Source organism: Salmo salar, unplaced genomic scaffold (genome assembly GCF_905237065.1).
Source record: "Salmo salar unplaced genomic scaffold, Ssal_v3.1, whole genome shotgun sequence".
Lineage (NCBI taxonomy): Eukaryota > Metazoa > Chordata > Actinopteri > Salmoniformes > Salmonidae > Salmo > Salmo salar.
This window is the reverse complement of record NW_025548802.1, coordinates 129021-146488: the sequence shown is the minus strand read 5'-3', so window position 1 is coordinate 146488 and position 17468 is coordinate 129021. Positions and strand designations below refer to the sequence as shown.

Genomic DNA, 17468 nt, shown 5'->3' with positions numbered 1-17468 from the left:
CCAACAGTATGTTTTGAATCAGATATGGATTCAAATAGCATTTGTATCCTTTCAAAGACTTTATTTGCACTTGATTGAGTTTGCCTGGTGCAATGGAACCAATGGAATAGTCCTAAAATGACAAACTCCACCCATCCAGTGCTCCAAACATGCTCAATCAAACTCTCAATGTATTTGAAAGAAAATGAATACTACTTAAACCCAGGTCTGTTGAGAATCAGGCTAGATATATTATTGCAAACTGCTGTGACGGTTGCTGTTTCTCCTGCACTGTTCTGTGTCCATGTTGTTGCTGCTGCTGTTCTGAGCCTCCTGCTGCTCTGTGCTGTCATGCGTAGTAACGTGTTGCATCACAAAACTTACACAAGGTGGTTTGTTATACGGTGGTGATCGTCCTGGCAGATGTGGCTAACCTAGCAAGCACAGCGCTGACCATCGCCATCCAGAGGGACTGGATTGTGGTTATCACTGGATACAACCGGGTCACCTCGCCGGTGAGACTGGCAGACCTGCCACACGCTATTACATCACGAGGGATTGTTGTTTCTGTTTCAGCTGCTAAACTGGCTGCTGGTTAAAGCACTTCAAGGTTATCAGACACTATGTACACTGCTCAAAAAAATTAAGGGAACACTAAAATAACATCCTAGATCTGAATGAATGAAATAATCTTATTAAATACTTTTTCTTTACATAGTTGAATGTGCTGACAACAAAATCACACAAAAATAATCAATGGAAATCCAATTTATCAACCCATGGAGATCTGGATTTGGAGTCACACTCAAAATTAAAGTGGAAAACCACACCACAGGCTGATCCAACTTTGATGTAATGTCCTTAAAACAAGTCAAAATGAGGATCAGTAGTGTGTGTGGCCTCCACGTGCCTGTATGACCTCCCTACAACGCCTGGGCATGCTCCTGATGAGGTGGCGGATGGTCTCCTGAGGGATCTCCTCCCAGACCTGGACTAAAGCATCCGCCAACTCCTGGACAGTCTGTGGTGCAACGTGGCATTGGTGGATGGAGCAAGACATGATGTCCCAGATGTGCTCAATTGGATTCAGGTCTGGGGAACGGTCCATAGCATCAATGCCTTCCTCTTGCAGGAACTGCTGACACAATCCAGCCACATGAGGTCTAGCATTGTCTTGCATTAGGAGGAACCCAGGGCCAACCGCACCAGCATATGGTCTCACAAGGGGTCTGAGGATCTCATCCTCGGTACCCAATGGCAGTCAGGCGACCTCTGGCGAGCACATGGAGGGCTGTGCGGCCCCCAAAGAAATGCCACCCCACACCATGACTGACCCACCGCCAAACCGGTCATGCTGGAGGATGTTGCAGGCAGCAGAACGTTCTCCACGGGCGTCTCCAGACTCACACGCGCTCAGTGTGAACCTGCTTTCATCTGTGAAGAGCACAGGGCGCCAGTGGCGAATTTGCCAATCTTGGTGTTCTCTGGCAAATGCCAAACGTCCTGCACGGTGTTGGGCTGTAAGCACAACCCCCACCTGTGGACGTTGGACCTCATACCACCCTCATGGAGTCTGTTTCTGACCGTTTGAGCAGACACATGTACATTTGTGGCCTGCTGGAGGTCATTTTGCAGGGCTCTGGCAGTGCTGCTCCTGCTCCTCCATGCACAAAGGCGGAGGTAGCGGTCCTGCTGCTGGGTTGTTGCCCCCCACGGCCTCCTCCACGTCTCCTGATGTACTGGCCTGTCTCCTGGTAGCGCCTCCATGCTCTGGACACTACGCTGACAGACATTGATGTGCCATCCTGGATGAGCTGCACTACCTGAGCCACTTGTGTGGGTTGTAGACTCCGTCTCATGCTACCACTAGAGTGAAAGCACCGCCAGCATTCAAAAGTGACCAAAACATCAGCCAGGAAGCATAGGAACTGAGAAGTGGTCTGTGGTCACCACCTGCAGAACCACTCCTTTATTGGGGGTGTCTTGCTAATTGCCTATAATTTCCACCTGTTGTCTATTCCATTTGCACAACAGCATGTGAAATTTATTGTCAATCAGTGTTGCTTCCTAAGTGGACAGTTTGATTTCACAGAAGTGTGATTGACTTGGAGTTACATTGTGTTGTTTAAGTGTTCCCTTTATGTTTTTGAGCAGTGTATTTCGTTTTTCTAGGATGTATCACATGCGTTACCATAGAGGCAGAATAGTTTGATAATGTAGGCATTAGTAAAGCTGGTAACACAGATACCATATCACCACAACTAAACCCTGTACCTTTTGGTTTGATTCTGATCTGAAGGGATGAATGCTACCATGCGGCGCATCGATCAGGTGACCAACATCCTGGCACCGCTGGCGGTGGGACAGGTCAGTGACCCTGGCCTCCAACGTGATCGGCTGCGGCTTCATCCTGGGCTGGAACCTGGTGTCCCTCATAGTGGAGTTTATCTTCCTTTCCCGGGTCTACCGCATTGTCCCAGCGCTGTCCGCAAAACCCCCGTGCCCGAGGACGGCCAGGCCTCCCTGGAGAGACCAGCAGAGAGGACGGAGGGACTGGTGGAGAGGAGGGGGTCACAAGGTCAGTGTCCTGGGTGTCCTGGTCACTGTGTGACTGCTTCAGCAGTTGAGTTGGTAAAGCATAGTGGATCTTCCGAGCTATTTCATCCAACTTTACAGTGAAGTATAGCTTTACTTTACAGTAAAAATTGATGAAATCAGTTGAAAGATACATGAGGTCAAGAAACATTATTCCACAACACGCACAGCACATACACTAAGTTTGGTGTCACTTAAAAATGTCCTTGTTTTTGAAAGAAAAGCCAATTTTGTGTCCATTAAAAATAACATCAAATTGATCAGACATACAGTGTAGACATTGTTAATGTTGTAAATGACTATTGTAGCTGGAAACGGCAGATTTTTTATGGAATATCATCATGGGCGTACAGAGGCCCATTATCAGCAATCATCACTCCTGTGTTCCAATGGCACGTTGTGTTAGCTAATCCATGTTTATCATTTTAAAAGGCTAATTGATCATTAGAAAACCCTTTTGCAATTATTTTAGCACAGCTGAAAACAGTTGTCCTACTTATAGACGCAATAAAACTGGCCTTCTTTAGACTATTTGAGCATCTGAAGCATCAGCATTTGTGGGTTCGATTACAGGCTCAAAATGGCCAGAAGAAAATACCTTTCTTCTGAAACAATGCTGTGTACTACTCCCTTCACAGAACTGCGTAAACCAACCTGGCCAAGATAAAGCAAAGCAGTGTGACAAAAACAACAACACAGAGTTACACATGGAATAAACAAACATACAGTCAATAATAAAATAGAAAAAAAGTATATATAAAGTGTGTGCAAATGAGGTAGGATAAGGGAGGTAAGCCAATCAATAGGCCATAATGGCTAAATAATTACAATATAGCAATTAAACACTGGAGTGACAGATGTGCAGAAGATGAGTGTGCAAGTAGAGATACTGGTGTGCAAAGGAACAAAATAAATAAAATAAATAACAGTATGGGGATGAGGTAGTTGGATGGGCTATTTACAGATTGGCTACGTACAGGTGCAGAGATCTGTGAGCTGCTCTGACAGCTGGTGCTTAAAGTTAGTGAGGGGAGATATGGGTCTCCAGCTTCAGTGATATTTGCAGTTTGTTCCAGTCATTGGCAGCAGAGAACTGAAGGAAAGACGGCCAAACGAGGAATTGGCTTTGGGGGTGATCAGTGAAATATACCTGCTGGAGCCGCGTGCTCCGGTGGGTGCTGCTATGGTGACCTGTGAGCTGAGATAAGGCGGGGCTTTACCTAGCAAAGACTTATAGATGACCTGGAGCCAGTGGGTTTGGCGACGAATATGAAGCGATGGCCAGCCAACGAGAGCGTACAGGTCGCAGTGGTGGGTAGTGTATGAGGCTTTGGTGACAAAATGGATGGCACTGTGATAGGCTGCATCCAATTTGCTGAGTAGAGTGTTAGAGGCTTTTTGTAAATGACATCGCCGAAGTCAAGGATCGGTAGGAAAGTCAGTTTTACGAGGGTATGTTTGGCAGCATGAGTGAAGGATGCTTTGTTGTGAAATAGGGAAGCCGATTCTAGATTTAATTTTGGATTGGAGATGCTTAATGTGAGTCTGGAAGGAGAGTTTACAGTCTAACCAGACACCTAGGTATTTGTAGTTGTCCACATATTCTAAGTCTGAACCGTCCAGAGTAGTGATGCTGGACAGGCGGGCGGGTGTGGGCAGTGATCGGTTGAAGAGCATGTATTAAGTTTTACTTGCATTTAAGAGCAGTTGGAGGCCATGGAAGGAGAGTTGTATGGCATTGAAGCTCGTCTGGAGGTTAGTTAACACAGTGTCCAAAGAAGGGCCAGAAGTATACAAAATGGTGTCGTCTCTGCGTAGAGGTGGATCAGAGAATCACCAGCAGCAAGAGCTGACATTATTGATGTATACAGAGAAAAGAGTCAGCCCGAGGATTGAACCCTGTGGCACCCCCATAGAGACTGCCAGTGGTCTGGACAACAGGCCTCCGATTTTACACACTGAACTCTGTCTGAAAAGTAGTTGGTGAACCAGGCGAGGCAGTCATTTGAGAAACCAAGGCTGTTGAGTCTGCCGATAAGAATGTGGTGATTGACAGAGTCGAAAGCCTTGGCCAGGTCGATGAATACAGCTGCACAGTATTGTCTCTTATCAATGGCAGTTATGATATCGTTTAGGACCTTGAGCGTGGCTGAGGTGCACCCATGACCAGCTCGGAAGCCATATTGTATAGCGGAGAAGGTACAGTAGGATTCGAAATGGTCGGTAATCTGTTTGTTAACTTGGCTTTCGAAGAACTTAGAAAGGCAGGGTAGGATAGATATAAGTCTGTAGCAGTTTGGGTCTAGAGTGTCTCCCCCCTTTGAAGAGGGGGACCGCAGCTGCTTTCCAATCTTTGGGGATCTCAGACGATACGAAAGAGAGGTTGAACAGGCTAGTAATAGGGTTTGCAACAATTTCGGGCGGATAATTTTAGAAAGAGAGGGTCAATGTAACGGTCGTCGTAGTGAATGGACCAAGGCGCAGCGGGTACGTGAATGCTCATGTTTATTCTACAAAATAAAACACGAAAACAAAGACCGGCCGACAAACAGTCTTGCAGGCAACACACAGCTAGCAAAGAACAACCTCCCACAATTCCCATGACAAACACATTCCTAATTATAGGAGCTTCAATCAGAGGCAACGATAGACAGCTGCCTCCAATTGAAGGCCCCAATCTCAATTACCTAAACACAGATCTAAACACCCTAGAACAGACATAGAAATATACAAACATAGAACAATGACCAAAACCCCAGAATACATAAATCAAAACACCCTCTACATACACACACACCCCGAACCATACAAAACAAATATCCCCTGCCACGTCCTGACCAAACTATAATAACAAATAACCCCTTTACTGGTCAGGACGTGACAGTCCAGATTGTCTAGCCCGGCTGATTTGTCGGGGTCCAGATTTTGCAGCTCTTTCAGAACATCAGCTATCTGGATTTTGGGTGAAGGAGAAATGGGGGAGGTTTGGGCAAGTTGCTGTGGGGGGTGCAGGGCTGTTGACCGGGGTAGGGGTAGCCAGATGGAAAGCATGGCCAGCTGTAGAAAAATGCTTATTGAAATTCTCAATTATCGTGGATTTATCACTGGTGACAATGTTTCCTAGCCTCAGTTTAGTGGGCAGCTGAGAGGAGGTGCTCTTATTCTCCATGGACTTTACAGTGTCCCAGAACTTTTTGGAGTTTGTGCTACAGGATGTAATTTTCTGTTTGAAAAAGCTAGCCTTTGCTTTCCTAACTGCCTGTGTATATTGGTTCCTAACTTCCCTGAAAAGTTGCATATCGCGGGGGCTTTTCAATGCTTTTTTTGTGCTGGTCAAGGTCAGTCAGGTCTGGAGTGAACCAAGGGCTATATCTGTTCCTGGTTCTAAATTTAGAAACTTTAGAATGTATGATGGCCATGGTGTTGTTTAGGGTCCCAGTTTAGGTCACCTAGCAGCACGAGCTCTGAAGATAGATGGGGGCAATCAATTCACATATGGTGTCCAGGGCACAGCTGGGGGCAGAAGGTGCTCTATAGCAGCGACAAACGGTGAGAGACTTGTTTCTGGAAAGGTGGATTTTTAAAAGTAGAAGCTCTAATTGTTTGGGTACAGACCTGGATAGTAAGACAGAACTCTGCAGGCTATCTCTGCAGTAGATTGCAACTCCGCCCCCTTTGGCAGTTCTATCTTGTCGGAAAATGTTATAGTTAGGGGATTGAAATTTCAGGGGTTTTGGTGGTCTTCCTAAGCCAGGATTCAGACACGGCTAGGACATCCAGGTTGGCGGAGTGTGCCAAAGCAGTGAAAAAAAACAAACTTAGGGAGTAGGCTTCTAATGTGAACATTCATGAAACCAAGGCTATTACGGTTACAGAAGTCAACAAATGAGAGCGCCTGGGGAATAGGAGTGGAGCTAGGCACTGCAGGGCCTGGATTAACCTCTACATCACTAGAGGACCAGAGGAGGAGTAGGATAAGGGTATGGCTAAAGGCTATAAGAACTGGTCTTCTAGTACGTTCGGAACAGAGTGTAAAACTAGCAGGTTTCTGGGCACGGTAGAATTGATTCAAGGCATAATGTACAGACAAAGGTATGGTAGGATGTGAGTACAGTGGAGGTAAACCTATGCATTGAGTGATGATGAGAGAGATATTGTCTTTAGAAACATCATTTAAACCAGGTGAGGTCACCGCATGTGTGGAAGGTTGGGACTAAAGGGTTAGCTAAGGCGTATTGAGCAGGGCTAGAGGCTCTACAGTGAAATAAGGCAATAATCACTAACCAAAACAGCGATGGACAAGGCATATTGACATTAGGGAGAGGCATGCATAGCCGAGTGATCATAGGGGTCCAGTGAGTAGCTCAGTGGGCTGGAGACACAGCGATTCAGACAGCTAGCGGGCCGGGGCTAGCAAGCTAGCAGAAGGGCCTTAGATGGACGTCACAATGGAAGAAGTCTGTTGTAGCCCCCTCGTGCTGTTACGTCGGCAGACTAGTTGTGATGGATCAGCAGGGCTCCGTGTGGTAAAAGGGTCCAGGCCAATTGGCAAAATAGGTATAGTGGCCAAAGAATTAGTCTGATGGGCCTCTTCAGCTAACAGTCCGATATGCTCTAGACAGCTAGCGGGCCCGGCTAGCAGGCTAGCAGATGGACATTCAGGGGACATCGCGACGGAGGAGCCAGTTAAAAAAAAACTTGGGTAGATTACGTTGGCAGTCCAGTCGTGATGGAATCGGCGGGGCTCCGTGTCGGCAGTAAAGGGGTCCAGGCCAATTGGCAAAATAGGTATTGAAGCCCAAGGAGTGGCTGATGGACCTCTTCAGCTAGCCGGGAGATGGGCTAGCAAAGGCTTGCTCCAGGCTAATTGGTTCTTGCCGGGACAGAGACGTTAGCCAGGAGTGGCCACTCGAAATAGCAGCTAGCTAGCTGCGATGATCCAGGTGAAAAGGCTCAGAGCTTGCGGTAGGAATCCGGAGATATGGAGAAAAATATGTCCGATTTGCTGTGGTTTGAGAAGCGCTGTGCAGACTGGCAAGAGTTGTCCGGGCTAAAGGTTAGCTGATGACCACTAGCAGTGGCTAGCCGACTACTAGCTATTAGCTAGTTAGCTGGCTAGCTTTTGTTGGCGGTGCCGGTTCAAAAGTAAAGAAAATTGCAGATCCACACCACATTGGGTGAGGCGGATTGCAGGAGAGTATGTTGAAGTTGAGGTTAAGAGAGAAATATTTTAAAAAATATATGTGAAGAAATAAGATATAAAAAGATATATACACGGGACACGACAAGATGAGGACAAAGACGTCTGACTGCTACGCCATCTTGGAAACACTTTAGATCATGATCTAATGATCAATTAGCCTTTTAAAATGCTAAACTTGGATTAGCTAACATAACATGCCATTGGAACACAGGAGTGATGGTTGCTGATAATGGGCCTCTGTACGCCTATGTAGATATTCCTAAAAAATCTGCCATTTCCAGCTACAATAGTCATTTACAACATTAACAATGTCTACACTGTATTTCTGATCAATTTTATGTTATTTTAAATGGACAAAAAGGTGCGTTTCTTTCAAAAACAAGGACATTTTAAGTGACCCCAAACTTTTGAACGGTAGTGTACATGCTTATTCATCTCTATGGAAACGAAGTATTACTTGAAACACTGTTGCCCTAAGTTAGTTGATGGAACATGTTAGTAGCTTGACTGATGCTTGTCCTCTCAGTAGATCATTGTTAGTAGCTTGACTGATGCTTGTCCTCTCAGTAGATCATTGTTAGTAAGCTTGACTGATGCTTGTCCTCTCAGTAGATCATTGTTAGTAGCTTGACTGATGCTTGTCCTCTCAGTAGATCATTGTTAGTAGCTTGACTGATGCTTGTCCTCTCAGTAGATCATTGTTAGTAGCTTGACTGATGCTTGTCCTCTCCCTCTCAGTAGAGCAAAGTGAGGTGGTGACATCAGCCCCGGGCCTCAGTGATGACGACATGAGCCTGAACCTCAAGGAGATCACCAATCTGCCTCTGTGTTTCGGACGTTTCCGCTGGCTGCTGAGCACCTGTAAGGACGGCTGGAGGGCCTACTACCGCCAGGATGTCTTCCTGGCTGGGATGGGCCTGGCCTTCCTCTACACAACTGTCCTGGGCTTCGACTGCATCACCACGGGCTACGCCTACACCCAGGGCATCAGTGGCTCCCTGCTCAGTCTGCTGATGGGGGTCTCGGCTATAACAGGCCTCATGGGCACTGTCATGTTCACCAAGCTGAGGAAGGCCTATGGTTTAGTTAACACAGGCATCATCTCCAGCTGTCTCCATCTTTGCTGTCTGCTGCTGTGTGTGTGTTCTGTGTTCGCCCCCGGCAGCCCCATGGACCTCCGCCTGCTCATGCCCTTCCTGGACGCCAACGCCAACTCGACGTTGGTGGAGGCTGGGGGATGGTGGAGGGCCAGAGGCAGAAACACACCTACCCGATGCGGGGTGGCATTAATCAGCCGCTGCTGCCCGACCGCTCGTCCATCCACTGGACCAACAACACGGTGCTATTTGAGAATATGCCATCAGGCATGGAGCCAGACTCCTACATCTCTATAATCCTGCTGTTCTTGGGGTCATCACAGCACGCATCGGTGAGTAAGAGGGACGACCAGGCCCAGGCCCTTCACAATTGGATTGAGTTGCTGATCCACAGCTTAACAATAGCAACTGTATTATGCATGTTTCTAACATAGGCTGTGGGTATTCAGTTCTTATGAGACTCAGTAAATGAGTTCAAATAGCGTTGGAAGATAATCATTTTTGTATTATACCAGTGCTTGACTGAAAAGAGACTACTGCAATGGATCCATAGTCTAGTGGTCTATCCATATAGACTATAGTATAGTGGTCTATCTATATAGACTATAGTATAGTGGTCTATCTATATAGACTATAGTATAGGGGTCTATCTATATAGACTATAGTATAGGGGTCTATCTATATAGACTATAGTATAGGGGTCTATCTATATAGACTATAGTATAGTGGTCTATCCATATAGACTATAGTATAGGGGTCTATCTATAGACTATAGTATAGTGGTCTATCTATATAGACTATAGTATAGGGGGTCTATCTATATAGACTATAGTATAGGGGTCTATCTATATAGACTATAGTATAGGGGTCTATCTATATAGACTATAGTATAGTGGTCTATCCATATAGACTATAGCATAGGGTCTATCTATATGACTATAGTATAGTGGTCTATCTATATAGACTATAGTATAGGGGTCTATCTATATAGACTATAGTATAGTGGTCTATCTATATAGACTATAGTATAGGGGTCTATCCATATAGACTATAGTATAGGGGTCTATCTATATAGACTATAGTATAGTGGTCTATCTATATAGACTATAGTATAGGGGTCTATCTATATAGACTATAGTATAGGGGTCTATCTATATAGACTATAGTATAGTGGTCTATCCATATAGACTATAATATAGGGGTCTATCCATATAGACTATAGTATAGTGGTCTATCCATATAGACTATAGTATAGGGGTCTATCCGTATAGACTATAGTATAGGGGTCAATCCGTATAGACTATAGTATAGGGGGGTCTATCCGTATAGACTATAGTATAGGGGTCTATCCGTATAGACTATAGTATAGTGGTCTATCCATATAGACTATAGTATAGGGGTCTATCCATATAGACTATAGTATAGGGGTCTATCCGTATAGACTATAGTATAGTGGTCTATCCATATAGACTATAGTATAGTGGTCTATCCATATAGACTATAGTGTAGTGGTCTATCCATATAGACTATAGTATAGTGGTCTATCTATATAGACTATAGTATAGGGGTCTATCTATATAGACTATAGTATAGTGGTCTATCCATATAGACTATAGTATAGGGGTCTATCTATATAGACCATAGTATAGGGGTCTATCTATATAGACTATAGTGGTCTATCTATATAGACTATAGTCTGCTAAATGACTCAAATGTCTACAAAAAATGTCTACTATAGTATAGGGGTCTATCCATATAGACTATAGTATAGGGGTCTATCTATATAGACTATAGTATAGTGGTCTATCCATATAGACTATAGTATAGGGGTCTATCTATATAGACCATAGTATGGGGTCTATCTATATAGACTATAGTGGTCTATCTATATAGACTATAGTATAGTGGTCTATCCATATAGACTATAGTATAGGGGTCTATCCATATAGACTATAGTATAGTGGTCTATCCATATAGACTATAGTATAGTGGTCTATCCATATAGACTATAGTATAGGGGTCTATCCATATAGACTATAGTATAGGGGTCTATCCATATAGACTATAGTATAGTGGTCTATCCATATAGACTATAGTATAGTGGTCTATCCATATAGACTATAGTATAGGGGTCTATCCATATAGACTACGGTATAGGGGTCTATCCATATAGACTACAGTATAGGGGTCTATCCATATAGACTATAGTATAGTGGTCTATCCATATAGACTATAGTATAGTGGTCTATCCATATAGACTATAGTATAGTGGTCTACTCCATATAGACTATAGTATAGTGGTCTATCCATATAGACTATAGTATAGTGGTCTATCCATATAGAGTATAGTATAGTGGTCTATCCATATAGACTATAGTATAGTGGTCTATCCATATAGACTATAGAACTATAGATAGTGGTCTATCTATATAGACTATAGTATAGTGGTCTATCCATATAGACTATAGTATAGTGGTCTATCCATATAGACTATAGTATAGTGGTCTATCCATATAGACTATAGTATAGTGGTCTATCCATATAGACTATAGTATAGTGGTCTATCCATATAGACTATAGTATAGTGGTCAATCCATATAGACTATAGTATAGGGTCCTATCCATATAGACTATAGTATAGGGGTCTATCCATATAGACTACGGTATAGGGTCTATCCATATAGACTACAGTATAGGGGTCTATCCATATAGACTACAGTATGGGGGTCTATCCATATAGACTACAGTATAGGGGTCTATCCATATAGACTATAGTATAGTGGTCTATCCATATAGACTATAGTGTAGTGGTCTATCCATATAGACTACAGTATAGGGGTCTATCCATATAGACTACAGTATAGGGGTCTATCCATATAGACTATAGTGTAGTGGTCTATCCATATAGACTATAGTATAGTGGTCTATCTATATAGACTATAGTATGGGGGTCTATCTATATGACTATAGTATAGTGGTCTATCCATATAGACTATAGTATAGTGGTCTATCCATATAGACTATAGTATAGGGGTCTATCTATATAGACCATAGTATAGGGGTCTATCTATATAGACTATAGTGGTCTATCTATATAGACTATAGTCTGCTAAATGACTCAAATGTCTACAAAAAATGTCTACTATAGTATAGGGGTCTATCCATATAGACTATAGTATAGGGGTCTATCCATATAGACTATGGTATAGGGGTCTATCTATATAGACTATAGTATAGTGGTCTATCCATATAGACTATAGTATAGGGTCTATCTATATAGACCATAGTATGGGGTCTATCTATATAGACTATAGTGGTCTATCTATATAGACTATAGTATAGTGGTCTATCCATATAGACTATAGTATAGGGGTCTATCCATATAGACTATAGTATAGTGGTCTATCCATATAGACTATAGTATAGTGGTCTATCCATATAGACTATAGTATGGGGTCTATCCATATAGACTATAGTATAGGGTTCTATCCATATAGACTTTATGTGGTCTATCCATATAGACTATAGTATGGGGGTCTAGTCCATATAGACTACAGTATAGGGGTCTATCCATATAGACTATAGTATAGTGGTCTATCCATATAGACTATAGCTATAGTGGTCTAACTCCATATAGACTATAGTATAGTGGATTTATCCACTATAGACTATAGTATAGTGGTCTATCCATATAGACTATAGTATAGTGGTCTATCCATATAGACTATAGTATAGTGGTCTATCCATATATAGTATAGTATAGTGGTCTATCCATATAGACTATAGTATAGTGGTCTATCCATATAGACTATAGTATAGGGGTCTATCCACTATAGACTATAGTATAGTGGTCTATCCATATGACTATAGTATCAGTGGTCTATCCATATAGACTATAGTATAGTGGTCTATCCATATAGACTATAGTATAGTGGTCTATCCATATAGACTATAGTATAGTGGTCTATCCATATAGACTATAGTATAGTGGTCTATCCATATAGACTATAGTATAGGGTCATCCATATAGACTATAGTATAGTGGTCTAATTCCATATAGACTATAGTATAGTGGTCTATCCATATAGACTATAGTATAGTGGTCTATCCATATAGACTATAGTATAGTGGTCTATCCATATAGACTATAGTATAGTGGTCTATCCATATAGACTATAGTATGGGGTCTAAATGTTCTATATAGACTATGTTGAGGGTCCATTCATATAGACTATAGTATAAGTGGTCTATCCATATAGACTATAGTATAGGGGTCTATCCATATAGACTATAGTATGGTGGTCTATCCATAGACTATAGTGTAGTAGTCTATCTGTATAGACCACAGTGTAGTGGTCTATCTGTATAGATCATAGTGTAGTAGTTCCTATCTGCATAGACCATAGTGTAGTGGTCTATCTGCATGGGTCATAGTCTAGTAGTCTATCTGTATAGATCATTGTGTGGCAGTATATCTGTGTAGACCAAAGCAACCACTGACCGTTGTCTGTTTATCCTGTGTGTTCCAGGTCTGTGGTTCTTTTGACTGACCGTGACCCAGCTGCTTCAGGAACATCTGTGAGTCGGAACGTGGTGTGGTCCAACGTCAACCAGAGCTCCATGAACTACCTGATGGACCTTCTCCACTTCATCATGGTCATCTCTGCTCCGCAGCCCCAGCACTTTGGCATCCTGGTCATCATCTCTGTACTGTTCATCACCCACGGGACACACCATGTACTTCCCTATGCCACGCAAAGCCAAAGAGAAAACCTGCTGGACGCCTGGACACGTGGGAGGCCGTGCTGCTTTCCGCGATCAAAGCATGTGCCCAAAGACTCCCCTCTGCCTGCGCCTGCCTGTGAAATGAATGTCTCTTCTCTTGTTCCCTCTGCGCTCTCATTGCTAGGCAACAATACAATACCCGTAACACACCTTCACCCCCATCCAGCCATTCATTCATTTCAGCAAGTGTCGTGTCCTCCCCAACCTGGTTGCTATCTCCCTGCATGGCCAGGTGTATATGGCCAAGTGCTAAGGTACAGGAACAAACTAGAACTCAGGTTAACCCCAGAGTAGGATCCACCTTTTTCCTTCTGTACATGGGTTGATGTGGTCGCAACAGATGCGGTGTTGGTCCCCTACCGTGGTAACACACCTTAGTTTTGATCCCTTGTGGGTTATCTCTGCCTCAGTGTTTGATTCCCCCCACAAGTGGTAGTTTCTCTCACCTCGAGTGTTGGTCCCTTGTGTATTTCTCTCACCTCAGTGTTGGTCCCTCCGTGGTAGTTTCTCTCACCTCAGTGTTGGTCCCCCACCGTGGTGGTTTCTCTCCTGGTGTTGGTCCCCCACCGTGGTAGTTTCTCTCCTCGTGTTCAGTCCCTCAAGTGGTAGTTTCTCTCACCTCGATGTTTGGTCCCTCACCGTGGTAGGTTCTCCCACCTCAGTGTTGGTCCCTCACGGTGTTAGGTTCTCCCCACCTCAGTGTTGGTCTCTCACCGTGATAGGTTCTCCCACCTCTGGTGTTGGTCCCTCTTGTGGTGGGGTTCTCCCACCTCAGTGTTGGTCCCTCACCGTAGTAGTTCTCCCACCTCAGTGTTGGTCTCCCACCATCGTGGGATTCTCTCACCTCAGTGTTGGTCTCCTGCTGGTGGTTCTACCACCTCAATGTTGGTCTCTTCCCTTGTTGGTTCTCAGCCTCAGTGTTGTTGGTCTTCCACCGTAGTAGGTTCTCCCACCTCAGTGTTGGTCTTCTTGTCGTGAGGTTCTCCTTCAAGATTTGTCCACCCTCACCGTGTTAGGTTCTCCCACCTCAGGGAAAGGGCACAGAGGGCAGGCTGAAGGCAGCAGCAGCCGCACAACACGCCTTTCCAGCAATTTTTGGATTACTGCAAGAGCTTCATTATGGCAGTCTGTTTCTTTCTACTCAGAGTTTGGATGGAGTTGGATGGATGGATGGATGATTATTATTTTTCTAACCTTTGCACAGGAAAGAAATAGGCTGTTAGCAGGTGACAGTAACAAAAGAAGAGCAATAACTTTTAACAAGTGGCAAACATGTGCTGCTCCGTCCCACTTGGAAATAATCCAGGAAGTCCAAACGGAAAACTAAAGGGAAGTTGGTGTCAAGATTGTGAGATAGTAGAAGATTATATTCCCCTTGATGGACAGAAGAGGAAGGCTGTTGTGTCATCTTCTCCTGGTCTGTTTCTCTGTGGATGAATCAGGCAGACATGTGCCTAACTTTCAAATCAATCACTAAGGCGCATTTCAGTGTGTCTATTGATTAACACATTATATCATTAAATATATATAATTTAAACCGGATCACAGGAACATATCGCTTAAGAACATAAAGATAGTAAGAAAAAAAAACGTGCATTGAAATCAGAGAAGCCAAAATGACCATAGGTACTTGCCTTAGATAACTGAAAATAGCTTTGGAAATTGTAAATGCTTTTCCTTCACACTAGAAAACACAGTGATATTAATGCAGTTTGACAAATTTATAGCAAACAGATTTTTACTTCCTCTTTCATTTTGTGACCTGTTTTGAGATCAGTGTTTTAGTAGATTGATAGGTCTATATGGTTTGGATTAAGGCAGTGTTTATTACACTAAACCTGCATCTGTTTTATTGTTGTTCTCATAACTAAAACCTTACCTCAGTACAGAAGTACAAAAAACTGTGTTTGAAAAGCTACTTGACATGTCTCTCAGCTATGTACAGCCATCTCCTTTCTGTACAGTGGCAATACCATCAAAAGTTGAACTACCGTTGTCATGCAAACAGCACCACATTACAATTTAGTTGTTTTTATATCATATTTTCCTGTGACGTATTGTTCACTTGCATCTATAATTTGTTGTCCTTTTCTGTTTTATTTATATACCCACCAAATGTCTTTGTATTTTGACTTAAGAATGTTTTATTTACCAACATTTACCTCCTATTCACCAAAGCTCATTACAGAACTGATTTGGATGTCTAAAAGTCATAGTTATGGTGAGTCCAGGGATTTCTGGGAGTTTTTTTCAGTCACGAGTTCCAAATCTGATATCTCAACTTTATTCTGTCCTATTAATTAATATCAATTTATGATCTAAATAACATACCCATCGTCTTGATATTACTGTTACAGTGTCGCCATTGTATTATGACATTATACTAATGTTATGAATCCATGTATGATATTGTACAATATCCAAATATCATCAATTCAGTTATTGAAGGGAATTTAAATTGACATGAGACAGAGGTGGTCTAGCTTGACAGAGAGATGGTGGGTTTAAGGTGAGAATCTGATCACTCTCTCTTCTTAGGAATGATCCACATTTGCCATAATGATACTGGAGGAAAATGGGGAGGTTCATTCTAAATTTTCAATTTCAGTCGAGGAGGTTTAGTCTTTTAAATCCGTCGGGGGTCATTTGAAAAACCCTATATTTCTCGTGTTTTGATTAACACTAATATATGTCGATGTATACCTGATCCCCTCCACTCTGATTCTCCACTGGGTAATTTATCAGATGTACCTATTGGCTATTTAGTGTGGTCTCAATCACATGACCCATAGCCTATAGGCTATGAAGTGCATGCTGGGAGAAGCACGGAGCAAAGTTCTCTCTAAAGTTAACTGCTGGGATTGTGTCAATAAACTAGGCTGCATTCCCACACACTGCAATGGATAATTCCAACCCTGAGCCCCAGCCTGCTCTTGCTCGATCAACAAAATGTTTTGTGTGCTGCCTAACCAATGGCTGTGCTGTGTAGGCCTATGGTGGCATTTCAGGTGGAGAATCAAAGGCTTCTTCTGAAAAGCATTTTGGATTAGGCCTTGCATGTGGACTAGCCAATAGCCTATGTTCTGTTCAGTTTGAGAAGGAGAGTGTGAAAATCATTGAGGACCGGAGGTCAACTTTGATAGCTTGCCACTACTATAAATGATTGAATTAAAAACAATATGTTTCTTACCCATGATGTATTTAGAGTTATTGACCTCACAATAAGACAGATTCAAGTCATTTACATTGTGGTGCTGAAACTTGAAGCAGCAGCTGTGGCACAATCAGAAATGGACAGCTCATGGTGCTGAAAGTTGGCAAATTTTAGTAGTATTATGAAAGAAGGAAAACCAAAATAAACATGTACACCAAATGAACACACCAACCAACCAACCAACCAACCAACCAACAAACACAAACAAACAAACAAACAAACAAACAAACAAACAAACAAACAAACAAACAAACAAACAAACAAACAAACAAACAAAACAAACAAACAAACAAACAAACAAACAAACAAACAAACAAACAAACAGGCCATAAACTATACATGGAACAATCTCCCACAAACACTAAATCAAACACATACCCATATATAGGACTCTCAATCAGAGGCAACGAAAACACCTGCCTCCAATTGAGAGTCCAACCCCAATTAACAAAACATAGAAATACAAAAGACTAGACAGAACATAGAAATACACTAACATAGAACAGTGCCCAAAAACCCCGGAATACATAAATCAAACACCCTACTAAACAAACCACCACCCCGAACCACATAAAACAAATACCCTCTGCCACGT

The 17468-nt window shown here is 42.8% G+C and overlaps 1 pseudogene; it reads left to right on the top strand.

Annotated features, from left to right (window-relative positions):
* LOC123733306 (solute carrier family 40 member 1-like) overlaps positions 1-17468 on the top strand; it is a 38795-nt pseudogene that overhangs the window by 7350 nt on the left and 13977 nt on the right.